The 15,314-nt window shown below is 38.8% G+C and overlaps 1 long non-coding RNA gene across 1 annotated transcript; it reads left to right on the top strand.

Annotated features, from left to right (window-relative positions):
- Window positions 1–194: 194 nt before the first annotated feature.
- LOC127963112 (uncharacterized) lies at window positions 195–6,999 on the top strand. Its single transcript, XR_008154735.1, has 8 exons — window positions 195–697; window positions 1,395–1,869; window positions 2,284–2,579; window positions 2,785–2,852; window positions 3,644–3,830; window positions 3,909–4,045; window positions 6,299–6,316; window positions 6,824–6,999. It is a non-coding gene; the product is annotated as an uncharacterized LOC127963112 (long non-coding RNA).
- Window positions 7,000–15,314: the final 8,315 nt, after the last annotated feature.

The following is a 15,314-nucleotide window of genomic DNA, read 5'->3' as shown; positions in this document are numbered from 1 at the left end:
AATAATTAAGACTCTAAAGACTCCATGTTTAATATGAATAAGGGATGATTTATGAAATATCTGTACTGTATTTATAGTTAATGATGACAGATTCACAAACTGAGTTTGTAGTAAACAGAACATGAACACGAGTAGAGCAGCTGATGATACTGAACTGCAGCACGTGCCGGTGTCCTGACATTTTATCCTACCCTCCCAGACAGCAAGCCAACATTGAATAAACATTGTTTTTCCATCTGAATCATCATTATGGTTGATATTGAAATTTCAATGCAAAATAAATGTTGAATCACCATTACCATATCGATGAAAACCTGATGTTATTAATGTTGATGGCAACAATATTGGAACAACATTGATCTATAGTTATCTTTATGATTGATTAAGCATTGATATTTGGTTACCGCGGGTGATCCCTGAATGTGTTGAAAAGTAATTGATTTATAGTGGACAGAGAAACGATGCGGTTGTTTAAAAGTCATCGAAATATAGTTGACCGGGAAATATGATTGAAAAAGCATCGAAATATAGTTGACCGGGAAATATGATTGAAAATGCATCGAAATATAGTTGACCGGGAAATATGATTGAAAATCCCTCGATTTTTGGTTGACCGGGAGATCAGCGGGTGGTATAACTTACCCAACGTACTAAACCGGACACAGCTCGTTTGTGGACCCTTGGCACAAGCGTACAGGTACAGTGTTGCCAACTTAGCGACTTTGTCGCTAGATTTAGCGACTTTTCAGACCCCCATAGCGACTTTTTTCCAAAAAAGCGACTAGCGACAAATCTGGCGACTTTTTTTGACAGACCTTATTTAGTCTCTGAGACTCTCCGGTACTGCCGCACGAGCTCTCTCTCTCTCTCTCTCTCTCTCTCTCTCTCCCAGCGTGCGCACACGCCCCTCTCTCTCTGCATCTGCTTCTGCTATGTTCAGCGAGCAGAGAGAAGCAGCACTTTCAGTTAAAAAAATATATTCTGTTGCTTCTAACTCTATTTTACATACAAGTATAGCAGAAATCACAGTACAATCATTATCTTAATCTTATGTGTATGTGATTTAATTAGACAATGTCGTGAATAGGATTTTAGTGCAGAGATTAACATCTTTGAGAGCTGGTTATGTATTCTTAATGGACCGCGTTTCAGTCATTATAATATTAATTCCGTTGTCGGACAACAAAAACATTAAAATATAATAATAAAAAACTTTTATTGAGAATTTTGGCTGCCTTAAAACGCAGTACATGAGCATAGAAAGGGCGAGATAATATGACGCACTTACGTCATGAATATGCTAATTAGCATATGATGTCATCTAGCGACATTTAGCGACTTTTCAGGCAGGGTTTAGCTACTTTCCATTGAAAGAAGTTGGCAACACTGTACAGGTAAGCTTGCTTAATATTCGATATGAACCCAGACAGCACAGGCACGCGGTGTGTTTTTATACAGTCTGTGGGCAGCTGAAGAGACTGGCTCATTTTCAAATAATGTTACCGTTAACTTGTTTAGACAACGGTCACGGTAAATTAATGTTAAAGCCTTGCGTTTCCAGCAGTTTCTCGGAGGGAAAATGTAAAAGCGGTTTATTAAAGAGAAGTCCTGACTGCTTTATCGTCGTGTTTTTCACTCTTTTACAGGCTGCCAGAAAGAATCCGTCTCTATAGTGAGTGATTATTGAATGAGGCTGTACATTATAAATGTAATGTTTTAACTCGAGATATTTGTTTGTGTGAATGCTGTGTGTGCGGTGAGTTCTGCGCGAGCGGGGAGCAGAGTTGCCATGGAAACGGGGCGTCAACACAAAAACCGTTACTGGCAAGCGGTAATCTCCGTCTCTCGCTGCGGTTTACACTGTTTTAGGTAAGTTTAGTCACTAAAATCATACAAATATGATATACAAATGTTCCTGACACGTTTCTTACTTGTTATTGCATATTTCAATTAAATTTATTTTATAGAAATGGTTTAATGTATTCGAAAAATCCGTTAGCGTCTTAGCAGTTTTCAGGTAGGCTAACTCTATAGATTTAGCTCTTGTTGATGAAACTCTGGGCTTTAAATCAAATCTTCGTGTGTGTGTATGAGATATTTTGATGGCTCTGAATGTTTTGCTGTTGATTTGTCAGTGTATTTTTTTTTGGAAAAGGCTGATTTACTGAATCGATGACGTCGCTTACACTGAGAGTGTAACGTTAATCGGCTGAAAACAAGTTCACATGAGTTTTGATATTTCATGATAAACAGATATTAATACAAATTGTTCTGTGATTTCAGGATGACAGAAAGAAACTCTACAGAACAAAGTGAAACTCCAAGATTTTTGAAAAGAAAATTGGTGAAATATATTCTGAAAAAGGCATATTAATGTATTTCATGAGCTTCTTCAGTTCACCTGTATTTCTAAGTCAGTATCTCCCTTCAGAAATGTTGCTGACGGGAGATACTGACTTAGAAATACAGGTGAACTCAAAAAGCTCATGAAATACTCATGAAAGAAGCTCATGAAATACATTAATATGCCTTTTTCAGAATATATTTCACCAATTTTAAGAAGTCCCTGACATCAAAACGTAAGTCACACTCAACCTAAAATTAAAAATATAGATTCCGTTATTTTAAGATTATATTATTATTAGTATAATTTTTATATCACATATGTTATTATTGTTGTTATATATATTATTCTGTCGTTTATCTGCATTTTACCTCTGCTTTATCTTGTTTCCTTCTAATGAACCTGGAACTGCAGAGTAAATATTGTTGTCTCTGTGTCAGATTGCTTGTTTTGTTCCTGGACTCTTCAGTGATGATGAGCAGAGTCTGAGTGAACCTGCTGTCAGACAGTAAGTACCCTGAGTACCCTGGGGTTTCAGTCAGGGCCTTCAGTAAACAACTGAATCAAACAAAATCCTTAAGGGTTAATAGTTACTAGTTAATATATTATTAGTCACTTATAAATCATTGAAATGTCAACATTGTACTATTATCTCAATAAACATTATAAATCATTTACAAAGCTTTCTGCACCCCCTAATCTAAAGTGTAAACTATTCATCAGTTGTACTCATCGGCTTTCATTTGCTTGTGGATGTTTGCATCGCAAGTGATACAGCATTGTACTTGCACAAGCATTTTACTTCATTTTAATACCACGCAACATATTAAGTAACTTCATTGCCCTTTGTCGAAATTGGTCTTTTCGCTCGCTTCATTTGGCTTGCTCAGCTAAATATGTCTGTAGGCGTGTGGTTGCGTGTGTCAATGCGCCCAGTTAACACACATGCACGTGCCTGAGGTGTCTGTCGTTGCTAGGCATCCATCAGCTGGGATCTCCGTTACAACAAGGACATTTCAGTAAAGGATTTCCACCACTGAAAAACCCTTGCTGTAACTCTGGTACAGGATTTATTTTCGAAGAAAAGTAAAACAAACCCTGCAGTGTTTTTGTGCACCCCGTTTTTCAAAAACAACGGGGAATTTCACCCCGAAGGAAGCTGATTGAGTCGGTTCTAGTCACATGACCTGGTGTGCTTGCTTTTTTTTCTTGGTGGAAGCTGTGCATTTGTTTAGCTAACAAATATTAAAAATGTATTCAAAATGGTGTACAATTGTTTAATTATGTCATCCTGGTTAGGGTTGGGCCGATAGACGATTCCATCGTCCATCGTCGATGGCTGATAGACATCACGATGCTGCGCCAGCAAACAGCGTCATGAGCTCCAGTATCTCGTGCGTGCATCCGTTGTCATGCAACAGAGAAGTTGCGTCTATGGACAGTTGTGAACGCGCTGACAGCTGGTTGCCCAGGCTTTGGGTTAAAGGTAATACTGTTGTAAGTAGTGTTCATTTTCTTGTACAGACCAATAATTTATTTTCATTAGATCTCAATGTGTCAACAGGAGCCACCGGTATTTGGTCCTGTTGTTTTTTTCTCAAAAACCGGCAGCCGCTGACTTGCATTTAAGAATCACCAAGGGCAACGGTTTCACCTAAAAACCTTTACTGTTCTACTGCAAAAACCTTGGATGACCTGAGGGTGAGTAAATTAACAGCAAATTTTCATTTTGGGGTGAACCATCCCTTTAAATGCAGAGTAAATTTCCCTACATGCAATATTAATATTAATTATTATATTGATCATTAAAGTTATTTCATAGATTACCAATGTTAAAAAAAAAACTTTAAAATGTAAAAAGGAAACCTATTAGTAATAGTAATGAACACACTCTAACAAGGAACAATACTTCTGCAGCTTTCCTTAATGTTACAAATGGACCCTTATTGTTAAGTATTACAATTTAATTTCAACAGTCATGCTTAAAGGGTTAGTTCACCCAGATAGCAAAATTATGTAATTAATAACTCACCCTCATGTTGTTTCAAACCCGTAAGACTTCCGTTTATCTTCAGAACACAGTTTAAGATATTTTAGATTTAGTCCAAAAGCTCTCAGTCCCTCCATTGAAGCTTTGTGTAAGGTATACTGTCCATGTCCAGAAAGGTAAGAAAAACATCATCAAAGTAGTCCATGTGACATCAGAGGGTCCGTTAGAATTTTTTGAAGCATCGAAAATACATTTTGGTCCAAAAATAGCAAAAACAACGACTTTATTTAGCATTGTCTTCTCTTCCGTGTCTGTTGTGTGAGAGAGTTCAAAACAAAGCAGTCTGGATATCCGGTTTACGAAAGAATCATTTAGTTCACCAAATCAAACTGAATCGTTTTAAACGGTTCGCATCTCCAATACGCGTTAATCCACAAATTACTTAAACTGTTAGCTTTTTTAATGTGGCTGACACTCCCTCTGAGTTCAAACAAACCAATATCCCGGAGTAATTCATGTACTCAAACAGTACACTGACTGAACTGCTGTGAAGAGAGAACTGAAGATGAACAGCGAGCCGAGACAGATAAGAAGAATCGAGGAGCTGATGATACTGCGCATGTGTGATTCAGCGTGAAGCAGACTGACACACAGAGTGCCTGAACCGAACTGATTCTGTGCTAGTGTTATGAGCGCAGGTAAACCGAAGGCCATTACGTCGAGTGCAAAAGAACCGGTGAATCGTTTTCTTCAACCGGTTTATTGAATCGAACTGTCCGAAAGAACTACTGGTGATCCGAAAACCGATGCAACCGGTTCTTCACTTGTGAACGAGTCAGTCTATTGTTCGTTATCTGTCTCGGCTCTGTGTTCATCTTCAGTTCTCTCTTCACAGCAGTTCAGTCAGTGTACTGTTTGAGTTGGTTAACCGACGCAGTGCTGCATTCACTGAAATTGATTTTCATTTTACCAATATGTCAAAATCTGCCAAAAGTACTTCGTGGTTGTCTTCTATGTTATAAAGTTAGCAAAACCTCAGAGTCCAGTCTATTAGAGTCTTCCAGTCTTCATAATAGAAACATCTTGCGGCACGAATGTATCAATACAAATAAATATAACATCTCCAGTTATTTAGCTGAGCATCAATTGTACGTTAGTACAATAAGTTTAATTTAATAAGAGGCGATCTAGAGTTGAAATGTTTTATTTTTTATTATTTTTTTATCAAGTGATCAAAGTGTTTGTTGTCGCTGCGATCAGTGGCCCGGATGCTGTGTACAGTCTGCACTGTATAAGGTCTGCAATCGGACACGCGCTTCAATCCGTTGTGGAGACCAGACGGTCTATTCGTTCCGGTGAAATTACTAAACATAAATATACACAAACGTATCCCTGTCTGATATACAACAACTGATAAACATAATCAGTTTTGATAAATACATAAAAAAAAAAAAACATACAAGTGTGGTTTAAAACCCAAACCCGGACCTCTGACACGCTAGGCAAAAGTTCTACCACTGAAACATTTGAGCTGACAAACAGATATATTGTAGCTTGATATTCACTATAGGAAGAAAGTGCAGCATAAAAAATAGCATATTTTAGCATTAAAATCTCTTACACATTTATGGTGATCTGAGAGGGCGGGGGAGTCCAGTTAATGGGGCGTAATTCATTAGCTTTAATGAGAATTTTATATTTTATAGGCCTACATTAAAGTGTATTTTGTTTCTTATATTTTACATTTATTTCTTGAATGCTACTATAACATCAACTGTAGCTGAAAAGAATAAACCACTGTATATTTAATTTGTATATTATGTTGTTTATATACTTTGTTTTTAGATTTTTAATAACAGATTGGTTACCGGAGTACATATGTATAAAGTACAGTCACACTGTATGATTGTGAATTTTAATTGCTGTTTTTAACAGAGATTTTTGTCTTTTCTGTTCTTTTACAGATCACTATTGCACACCAAGTAAGCAAAACAACATTTTTGATTTCATTTTATTTTATTTCTGCAAACAACTTGCATCACTTGCAATTGGTTTTCCAGCCCAAAACCTCGTCAAAAACTGAATGCAACGGTTTTTATCTATGATTATTTTGTCAAAACATCTTTTGTCTATGGTAACTCTAATCTACATTAACTATTTAATTAGTATCCAGTTATTTATATTAAATTTGTGGTGTTAACAACTACTTCTGAACTAATAAAATAATAAACATAAATTTTTTTTGAGTCAATTGGCCTCATACATTTTCCTTATGAAAGAGGTCACTGCAAGCTAATCCTTTTTGCCTCCCTTTAATTCGAATACATCCATGAACAGGCAGTTTTGAAAAGTGCTTTGAATATAGGGGAAATATGATCTAGCCTACAACACTGCTGCTCCTACTGCACTACTGAATTAGTTCAAGTATATGTTCTGTTTAACTTAAATGCTATATTTTTTTTGCATTGTGATTTTATCTTCTCTTTTAGATACTCTTACTCAGCAGATGGGGACAGCTACCATCACCCAATTTACACCCAAAAGTGGCTGCGCTATGCGCCAGACCGGGGCAGGAGGGACTGGGCGACAACTTATGCAGGCATCAGATGACAGTGAAGTGTAAATAAAGAGTAGAGAGGCTAATAAACATTAATTTGATTTTAAATTGTATGGTGTGTTCTGTGTTTTATTCAAGATTTAAAACGTTCCATTAATTTTTAACATCCTGGCTGTAGATAAAGCAGGCTATTTAATTTATGGCATTACATTTAAAATTAACATTTAAAAACGATTGAAATTCCATTGAAATCACGTTGATCCTTAGTTCAGTTGAAATTTCAACATTGTTTCAATATTCCTGATAATTGAAATACCATTGAAATTCCGTTGATCTATGGACAGAATTTCAACATTGTTTCAATATTAAATCAGGGTGCAAAATGATGTTGAATCAACATCAGAGTTAGATGTTGATTCAATGACTTAACGTTGACAACAGAATGTTGATTCAGCATAGTTTCAATGACTGTTTGCTATCTGGGCTGTCAGATTTCCTACCCGGGTTTTGAGCGATTCTCGTTCTCGAGTCAAGAACCGGTTGTATCAGTTTTCAGATCATCAATAAACTGAACCGAAAACCGTTTCTTTCGGACGCGTCCGATTCGAGAACCGAGGAGCTGATGATACTGCGCATTCGTGATTCAGCATGAAGCCGAATGACTCACAGCGCGTCTGAACCAAACTGATTCTTTTGGTGATTGATTCTGAACTGATTTTGTGTTAATGTAATGAGTGCGGGTAAACCGAGGGCTTGAATGAAGGGCAATCTGACGAAACGTAAGTTCATTTAATAACAAATACATCGCAATGGATTATGTATCCGGTGAACTGTTTTTTTTTTCAAACGGTTTATTGAATCAAACCGTCCGAAAGAACCGGTTCGCGGAAAAGAATCGAACTTCCCATCACTAATCCACATTGATATCCAGTGAGTGGTGCGTGTGCGTTTTCGTCTGCAAGCAGGGTGTGGTGCGGTAAAATGACAGAAGGGGAGACATTCATTAATTTATCATTTCAATTTTATGCTGGTTTTATTGTTACACGTGACGCGGACTCGACTGTACTCGGAATATTTTCCGAGTCCAAAATGTTCAAGTCCGTGTCAAGTCCGAGTACAAATTCACCCGAGTGCGTGACAAGTCCGAGTTCATTCAAAATTGGACTCGAGTCCGGACTCGAGTCCGAGTCCAAGTTCGAGTACCCCAACTCTACTTGGTACAGTGTAGATATTCATTTAAATATTGAGTAATTAAATACATGTACTTACTATATTGTTAGGATTAGGGTTTGGCTTTAGGGTTACTTGCATGTAATTATGCATCATTTATTGTTATTATGTACATATTATACATATGCACTCCGCTTTAAACACACCACTCAGGGAGATTAAAGCTTTAGATTATCCACTGCTGTTACAAAACGTGATGAGATGGTGACGCTAAAATACAGAACTCTTAACAGTAAACAGAACCTGACTATAATTTGTTATTTTTTATTGATTTATATCTTGAAGATAAATTATTATTTGTTTGGCGATCATCATATTTGCATGAACATAACAACATAAAATTATTCATTATTGATATTAAAGGGTCACTTTAACTTTAATCTAGCTTGTGTTCACAGTTGTAAACCGAGCAGTTCTGGGGTAATGACATATGAGAGATCAAAACAAAACAACAGTCACTAATTAGAAGTACAAAACGAGGATTTGTGAAGAAGAATGTCGGAGAAATTTGATATAAACCAAGAGGAGACTTGTTTTCCATTGCTAAAGTAAGGAAACTTTGCTTCCTTTGCTCCTGTAAACAAATGTTGTTTTCACGAGACTCGAGACACTTTCTTTACATACTGAATATAAAGTATGTACCCATTTGAAAAAGCAATTTCTGACAAATATATTCCAGATTTAGTTGAAAAGGTTAAGGTGCATATTTGTGAATCCTTGAAGAAACACAGCTCCATCTCAGTAACTGTTGATATTTGGTCAGACCGAACATTTACGTTCATTAATGTTACGTTTTAATGTTTACAAGCTGGACTTATTTATTTCAGATTGTAGACATTTTCCAAGTAGACACACTGGTGAAAACATCTCAATGGCCTTTGATGACATAACAGAGGAGTATGGGATTACAAGCAAGATTGATTACATCATAACAGATAATGTGACAAACCTGAAATGTGCCTTTAAAGTGAAGTTACCTCAGCAATCTGTTGACCCTGCAGATGACAATGAGGAAGAAATGGATAACTTGGAATGATGAGGAGCTGTGGGAGGATTTATACAGCAACCAAGAAACCCTGTTAGACATGGCCAGGTTAAGACAACGATTGTGATGCTTTGCCCAATCTTTTCAGATGGTGATTGGTGATGGGCTGAAGGAAGCCAATTTCATATCCCTGGCCATAGCAAACACATCTAAGCTCACTTCTCTACTACATAGCAGCTACTAATGAAAAAAAAAAAAAAACGCTTCGAAGCTACTTTTGGCATTGGGAAGTCAATACCAGTGGCGAATGTAACGCGCTGGAATTCAACGTTCAAGCAGGTGCAGGCCATCACAAGTCTTGACTTCAAAAATCTGGAAGAGGTCTTCGTTAAAAAAATTTGATACTGTGGTGTTTACACTCCGAATGGATCCAACTTCAAGAGCTGAGAGCAATAATTGGACCATTTTCAGAAACAACTAACCTAACAAAAGGCAAAAAATCTTGTCTTCCTACTGTTTTAGACCTAAACTGACATCTTCTGAAAATGGGTGAAACAGGATTAAGGTGCCAGCCTTTGATTAAGTCTCTTCACACATCTCTACAAAGAAGATTTTCAGGAATATTTGTAAGGGCTAAAATGGCCAGAGAGTGTAAAGCACCCATGCCTTTTCACCAAATGTGTACTTTCTTTCTACAGTACTTTATCCGCAATTTGGTCTGAACTGGATTGACTTTGATGTTTCCATCAGTGATGCTTCATCACTAAGGTTAGGTTAGGTTAGGTTAGGTTAGGTTAGCACTTCATCATGCTCGATTGGGTAGCACTTATCCTCACTTATATATTTTTTAAAGTATTCATGCCCATCTGTAATCTTCACAACTTCTTAAGGTGCACACACTTCAAGGCATTGTAAAGATATTAGCAGTCATTATTTATGTAAAAGTTGTTACAGTTGAACATATGCAGGTATAGTGGTACAGTAATGTTACTAGTAATATATAAATGTATATATATGTGGAATTACGGTATAGATTGGTACAGTAATGTTATGTTTGCTAGAAATGTTATGTGGACGTATATAGTGGTACAAACACTGATGTTCTCTATTATAGATCAGTGGGTACAATGATGTTATGTGGATAAGAGCACTTGATACTGACAAGTAACGAGCAGTGTTGGGCAAGTTACTTTTAAAAAGTAATTAGTTACAGTTACTAGTTACTTCTTCCAAAAAGTAACTAAATTAGTAACTCAGTTACAAATTTTTAAAGTAACTAGTTACTTAAGAAAGTAACTATTGCGTTACTTTCAAGTAAAATTTAATTTTAAATGCTCAAACGTGACCCCACCTCTACCCCTCTTTAAAGGAACTTAAAATACATGTGCATGTTCAATTATTTATGATAAATCTGAATATTATAATGAAATGGACACTTAATACAATACATTATTAACAGAAACATGAAACATTGTACACACATCTAAAAAAAAAAGTTGCTGTGGGACAAAGTGAGACTAGCCTCCAATCAAATGGCATGTATGTAGATATTATGTTTATATAGTGGATCAATGCAAATAACACGATAGATTTTTGGGAACTTTTGATATTTCCTTTTATTGTTTCTTTAATTTCTTGAAGGAAAAAGTAATGTATATACTTCTATTTAGAGAAGGCTACTTTTGGATTATTTGGGCTCGTCGCCATACTTGTCTCTCGTTGACTGACTGGCTTGTGTTGTTCGTTGTGTGTCCTGTCCTGTCCGATGATGGGTCGTTCGCGAATGAGCGTTAGTGATGATGGATCGACTCGTTCGCGAATGAGCTTTTGATGAGTCGTTCGCGATTCGCGAATGAGCCGACTCTAAGAGCCGGCTTTTTTAGTTGAACTTCGGGAGCTGGCTCGCATATCTGAAGAGCCAACTCTATTTTTTCAAATTTAGCCTATAGAAATTAAATAATTATGTAATAAAAATTGAAATATTATAGTCAAAGTCATTTAAAGAGCCGTTTGTGAGCCAAAGAGCCGGCTCTTTTCAGTGAGCTGAGTCAAAAGAGCCGAATTCCCATCACTACTATGCGTGCTTTCGAACACCCGCCCAACTCTACCTCTGATTGGCTTACAATGAAATTTTACTCTACCTCAGCCAATCGTCAGCATTTATGCGCTTGTCTCGTGCTCTGCCCACTAACCAAGGAAGAACAGTAAAAAAAAGTATTTGCCTCTCGCTCAGAGATCTAGTTGGTCTGATGAAAAAAAAAAAAACAGCTTCATCATCAGTTATAGTAACGCGCCGCATTTTTTGGCAGTAACGGTAACGGCGTTATTAAGATGAGAAGAGTAATCAATTAGATTACTCGTTACTGGAAAAAGTAATGCCGTTAGTAACGCCGTTATTTATAACGCCGTTATTCCCATCACTGGTAACGAGTCATCATTGTAATAAAATTACCTTTACCTACTATGTGGCCTTTTTACCCTTAGCTGAAATAAATATTTTTCAAACCAATATCATTCATAGAAAATTACAGTGTACATGCCATGCTATATTTGATCTACTGTTTGAGTAAGGTGACAATTTTAATGTTTCCACCAAACATGTTATATATTCTTGAAGATTTCATCAGATCTTGTCTCAGACCCAACCTTATGTGGACTAGGACTTGTCCTGGACTCCAACCTCTCTGGTCTCGGTCTTGACTCGGACTGAACCCTCTCTGGTCTCAGACTGAACCCTCTCCGGTTTCGATCTTGACCCGGACTGAACCCTCTCTGGTCTTGATCTTGACCCGGACTGAACCCTCTCTGGTCTTGATCTTGACTCGGACTGAACCCTCTCTGGTCTTGATCTTGACCCGGACTGAACCCTCTCTGGTCTCGGTCTTGACCCGGACTGAACCCTCTCTGGTCTTGATCTTGACCCGGACTGATCTTGACCCGGACTGAACCCTCTCTGGTCTTGATCTTGACTCGTACTGAACCCTCTCTGGTCTCGGTCTTGACCCGGACTGAACCCTCTCTGGTCTTGATCTTGACTCGGACTGAACCCTCTCTGGTCTCGATCTTGACTCGGACTGAACCCTCTCTGGTCTCGATCTTGACTCGGACTGAACCCTCTCTGGTCTCGGTCTTGACCCGGACTGAACCCTCTCTGGTCTCGATCTTGACCCGGACTGAACCCTCTCTGGTCTTGATCTTGACTCGGACTGAACCCTCTCTGGTCTCGATCTTGACTCGGACTGAACCCTCTCTGGTCTCGGTCTTGACCCGGACTGAACCCTCTCTGGTCTCGATCTTGACCCGGACTGAACCCTCTCTGGTCTCGGTCTTGACTCGGACTGAACCCTCTCTGGTCTCGATCTTGACTCGGACTGAACCCTCTCTGGTCTCGATCTTGACCCGGACTGAACCCTCTCTGGTCTCGATCTTGACCCGGACTGAACACTCTCTGGTCTCGATCTTGACCCGGACTGAACCCTCTCTGGTCTTGATCTTGACCCGGACTGAACACTCTCTGGTCTCGATCTTGACCCGGACTGAACCCTCTCTGGTCTTGATCTTGACCCGGACTGAACCCTCTCTGGTCTCGATCTTGACTCGGACTGAACCCTCTCTGGTCTCGGTCTTGACCCCGACTGAACCCTCTCTGGTCTTGATCTTGACCCGGACTGAACCCTCTCTGGTCTTGATCTTGACCCGGACTGAACCCTCTCTGGTCTTGATCTTGACCCGGACTGAACACTCTCTGGTCTCGATCTTGACCCGGACTGAACCCTCTCTGGTCTTGATCTTGACCCGGACTGAACCCTCTCTGGTCTCGATCTTGACTCGGACTGAACCCTCTCTGGTCTCGATCTTGACCCGGACTGAACCCTCTCTGCTCTTGATCTTGACCCGGACTGAACACTCTCTGGTCTCGATCTTGACCCGGACTGAACCCTCTCTGGTCTTGATCTTGACTCGGACTGAACACTCTCTGGTCTCGATCTTGACCCGGACTGAACCCTCTCTGGTCTTGATCTTGACCCGGACTGAACCCTCTCTGGTCTCGATCTTGACTCGGACTGAACCCTCTCTGGTCTCGGTCTTGACCCCGACTGAACCCTCTCTGGTCTTGATCTTGACCCGGACTGAACCCTCTCTGGTCTTGATCTTGACCCCGACTGAACCCTCTCTGGTCTTGATCTTGACCCGGACTGAACCCTCTCTGGTCTTGATCTTGACTCGGACTGAACCCTCTCTGCTCTTGATCTTGACTCAAACTCAACCCTGTTTTTATCATCCATCTCTGGCAGCTCAGCCATCTCTGCTTAACTAATCCCCTTTAGACCAGGTGTAATTTAGTCCAGACAGCCGCTCTGTCCACAATTTGCACAGAAAGCTGGCGTCCCATGAGACAGAAACTATAAACCACTCTCACCATCATAGATGTGTTCAATTTTAAGCAAGCACAAGCTCAGCAAGGTTTGGCATGAAATATTTCAAGCGCAGCCAAAGATAAGCAAATGAAACTCTGCTGGAATAATAAACTGGAATTAGGATGCATTTTCTCCAGCAGAGCCGAGGAACCCATGAGACCCGTGTAACCTGTTTTGTGTTAGGATCGATTACGAAAATGAACTCTGATGACTAGTTGGTGTTCCTTCAACTCTGTCTCTCTGTCTTTGACCCTGATATTCATGTTTTATATGTTTTCTTCACTTTTATCCTATCATTCCTTCTCCTTTCACTCCTCTTTACCTCCTTGTTTTTCCTACAGTTATTAATGTTAAATACACTGTCTAACCACACACATCTGTGAGCAGTGCTGTGTAGTAACTGATCACATATAATCTGGTTGACATTATCAGATTCCAAAAACACAAGTAATTGTAATTCGATTACTACTGTTTCTTTTTATTGATTACATGACAACATATTATTCACAAACGCACACACACCCACACACACAGAGAGAGAGAGAGAGAGATAAATAATAATAATAATTAAAAAAAATCAGAATTTACTGATTCTCCATAATTATTGACTACATTCAAAAAGTCTTTCAGTTTTGTGAACATTCACAAAAGACCAGTCACTAGTCAGTGGTTATACTTCGCATTTGAACACTAAATTAGCAAGAATTATTTCAGTTTTCAGTGTTTTAAACATTGCATCAACTACTGATAAACACATGCATTGTTATTTGAATTATCACTCAGTGGATCATTTAAATCTGTGTTTGGAAAGCTTTTGTCTCATGAACTTATGAACCCCCAGCAGTTCCTTCACAAAACACAGTTTGTAAAGTTTAATGCACTTCATGATTTTAATAACGACGAATGGACCATATTTTCTTTCTCTTTGTATACAGCATATATATATAGGTGCATCTCAATAGATCAAAATGTCATGGAAAATTTCATTTATTTCAGTAATTCAACTCAAATTGTGAAACTTGTGTATTAAATCAATACAGTGCACACAGACTGAAGTAGTTTACATCTTTGGTTCTTTTAACTGTGGTGATTTTGGCTCACATTTAACAAAAACCCACCAATTCACTATCTCAAAAAATTTGAATACTTAATAAAACCTATACATTTTTTTTTTAATTTAGTGAAATGTTGGCCTTCTGGAAAGTATGTTCATTTTTACATGTACTCAATACTTGGAAGGGGCTCCTTTTGCTTTAATCACTGCCTCAATTCGGCGTGGCATGGAGGTGATCAGTTTGTGGCACTGCTGAGGTGGTGTGGAAGCTAGGGTCAAGGCATCAAGAGCCACCACACACAGACATGTCAAGGAATTTGCTGAACTACAGACAACGTCAGAGGTGTCTTACCTGGGCTAAGGAGAAGAAGAACTGGACTGTTATCCAGTGGTCTGAAGTCCTCTTTTCAGATGAGAGCAAGTTTTGTATTTCATTTGGAAACCAAGGGTCTAGAGTCTGGAGGAAGGGTGGAGAAGCTCATAGTTGCTTGAAGTCCAGTGTTAAGCTTCCACAGTCTGTGATGATTTGGGGTGCAATGTCATATGCTGGTGTTGGTCCATTGTGTTTTTTGAAAACCAAAGTCACTGCACCCGTTCAACAAAATTTTTTGGAGTACTTCATGCTTCCGTCTGCTGACCAGCTTTTTGAATATGCTGATTTCATTTTCCTGCAGGATTTGGCACCTGCCCACACTGCCAAAAGCACCAAAAGTTGTGAAGGATCAATGGTGTTGTT

The sequence above is a fragment of the Carassius gibelio genome, chromosome B8 (genome assembly GCF_023724105.1).
Source record: "Carassius gibelio isolate Cgi1373 ecotype wild population from Czech Republic chromosome B8, carGib1.2-hapl.c, whole genome shotgun sequence".
NCBI lineage: Eukaryota > Metazoa > Chordata > Actinopteri > Cypriniformes > Cyprinidae > Carassius > Carassius gibelio.
The sequence above is the reverse complement of the archived record's forward strand: the minus strand, read 5'-3'. Positions and strand labels throughout refer to the sequence as shown.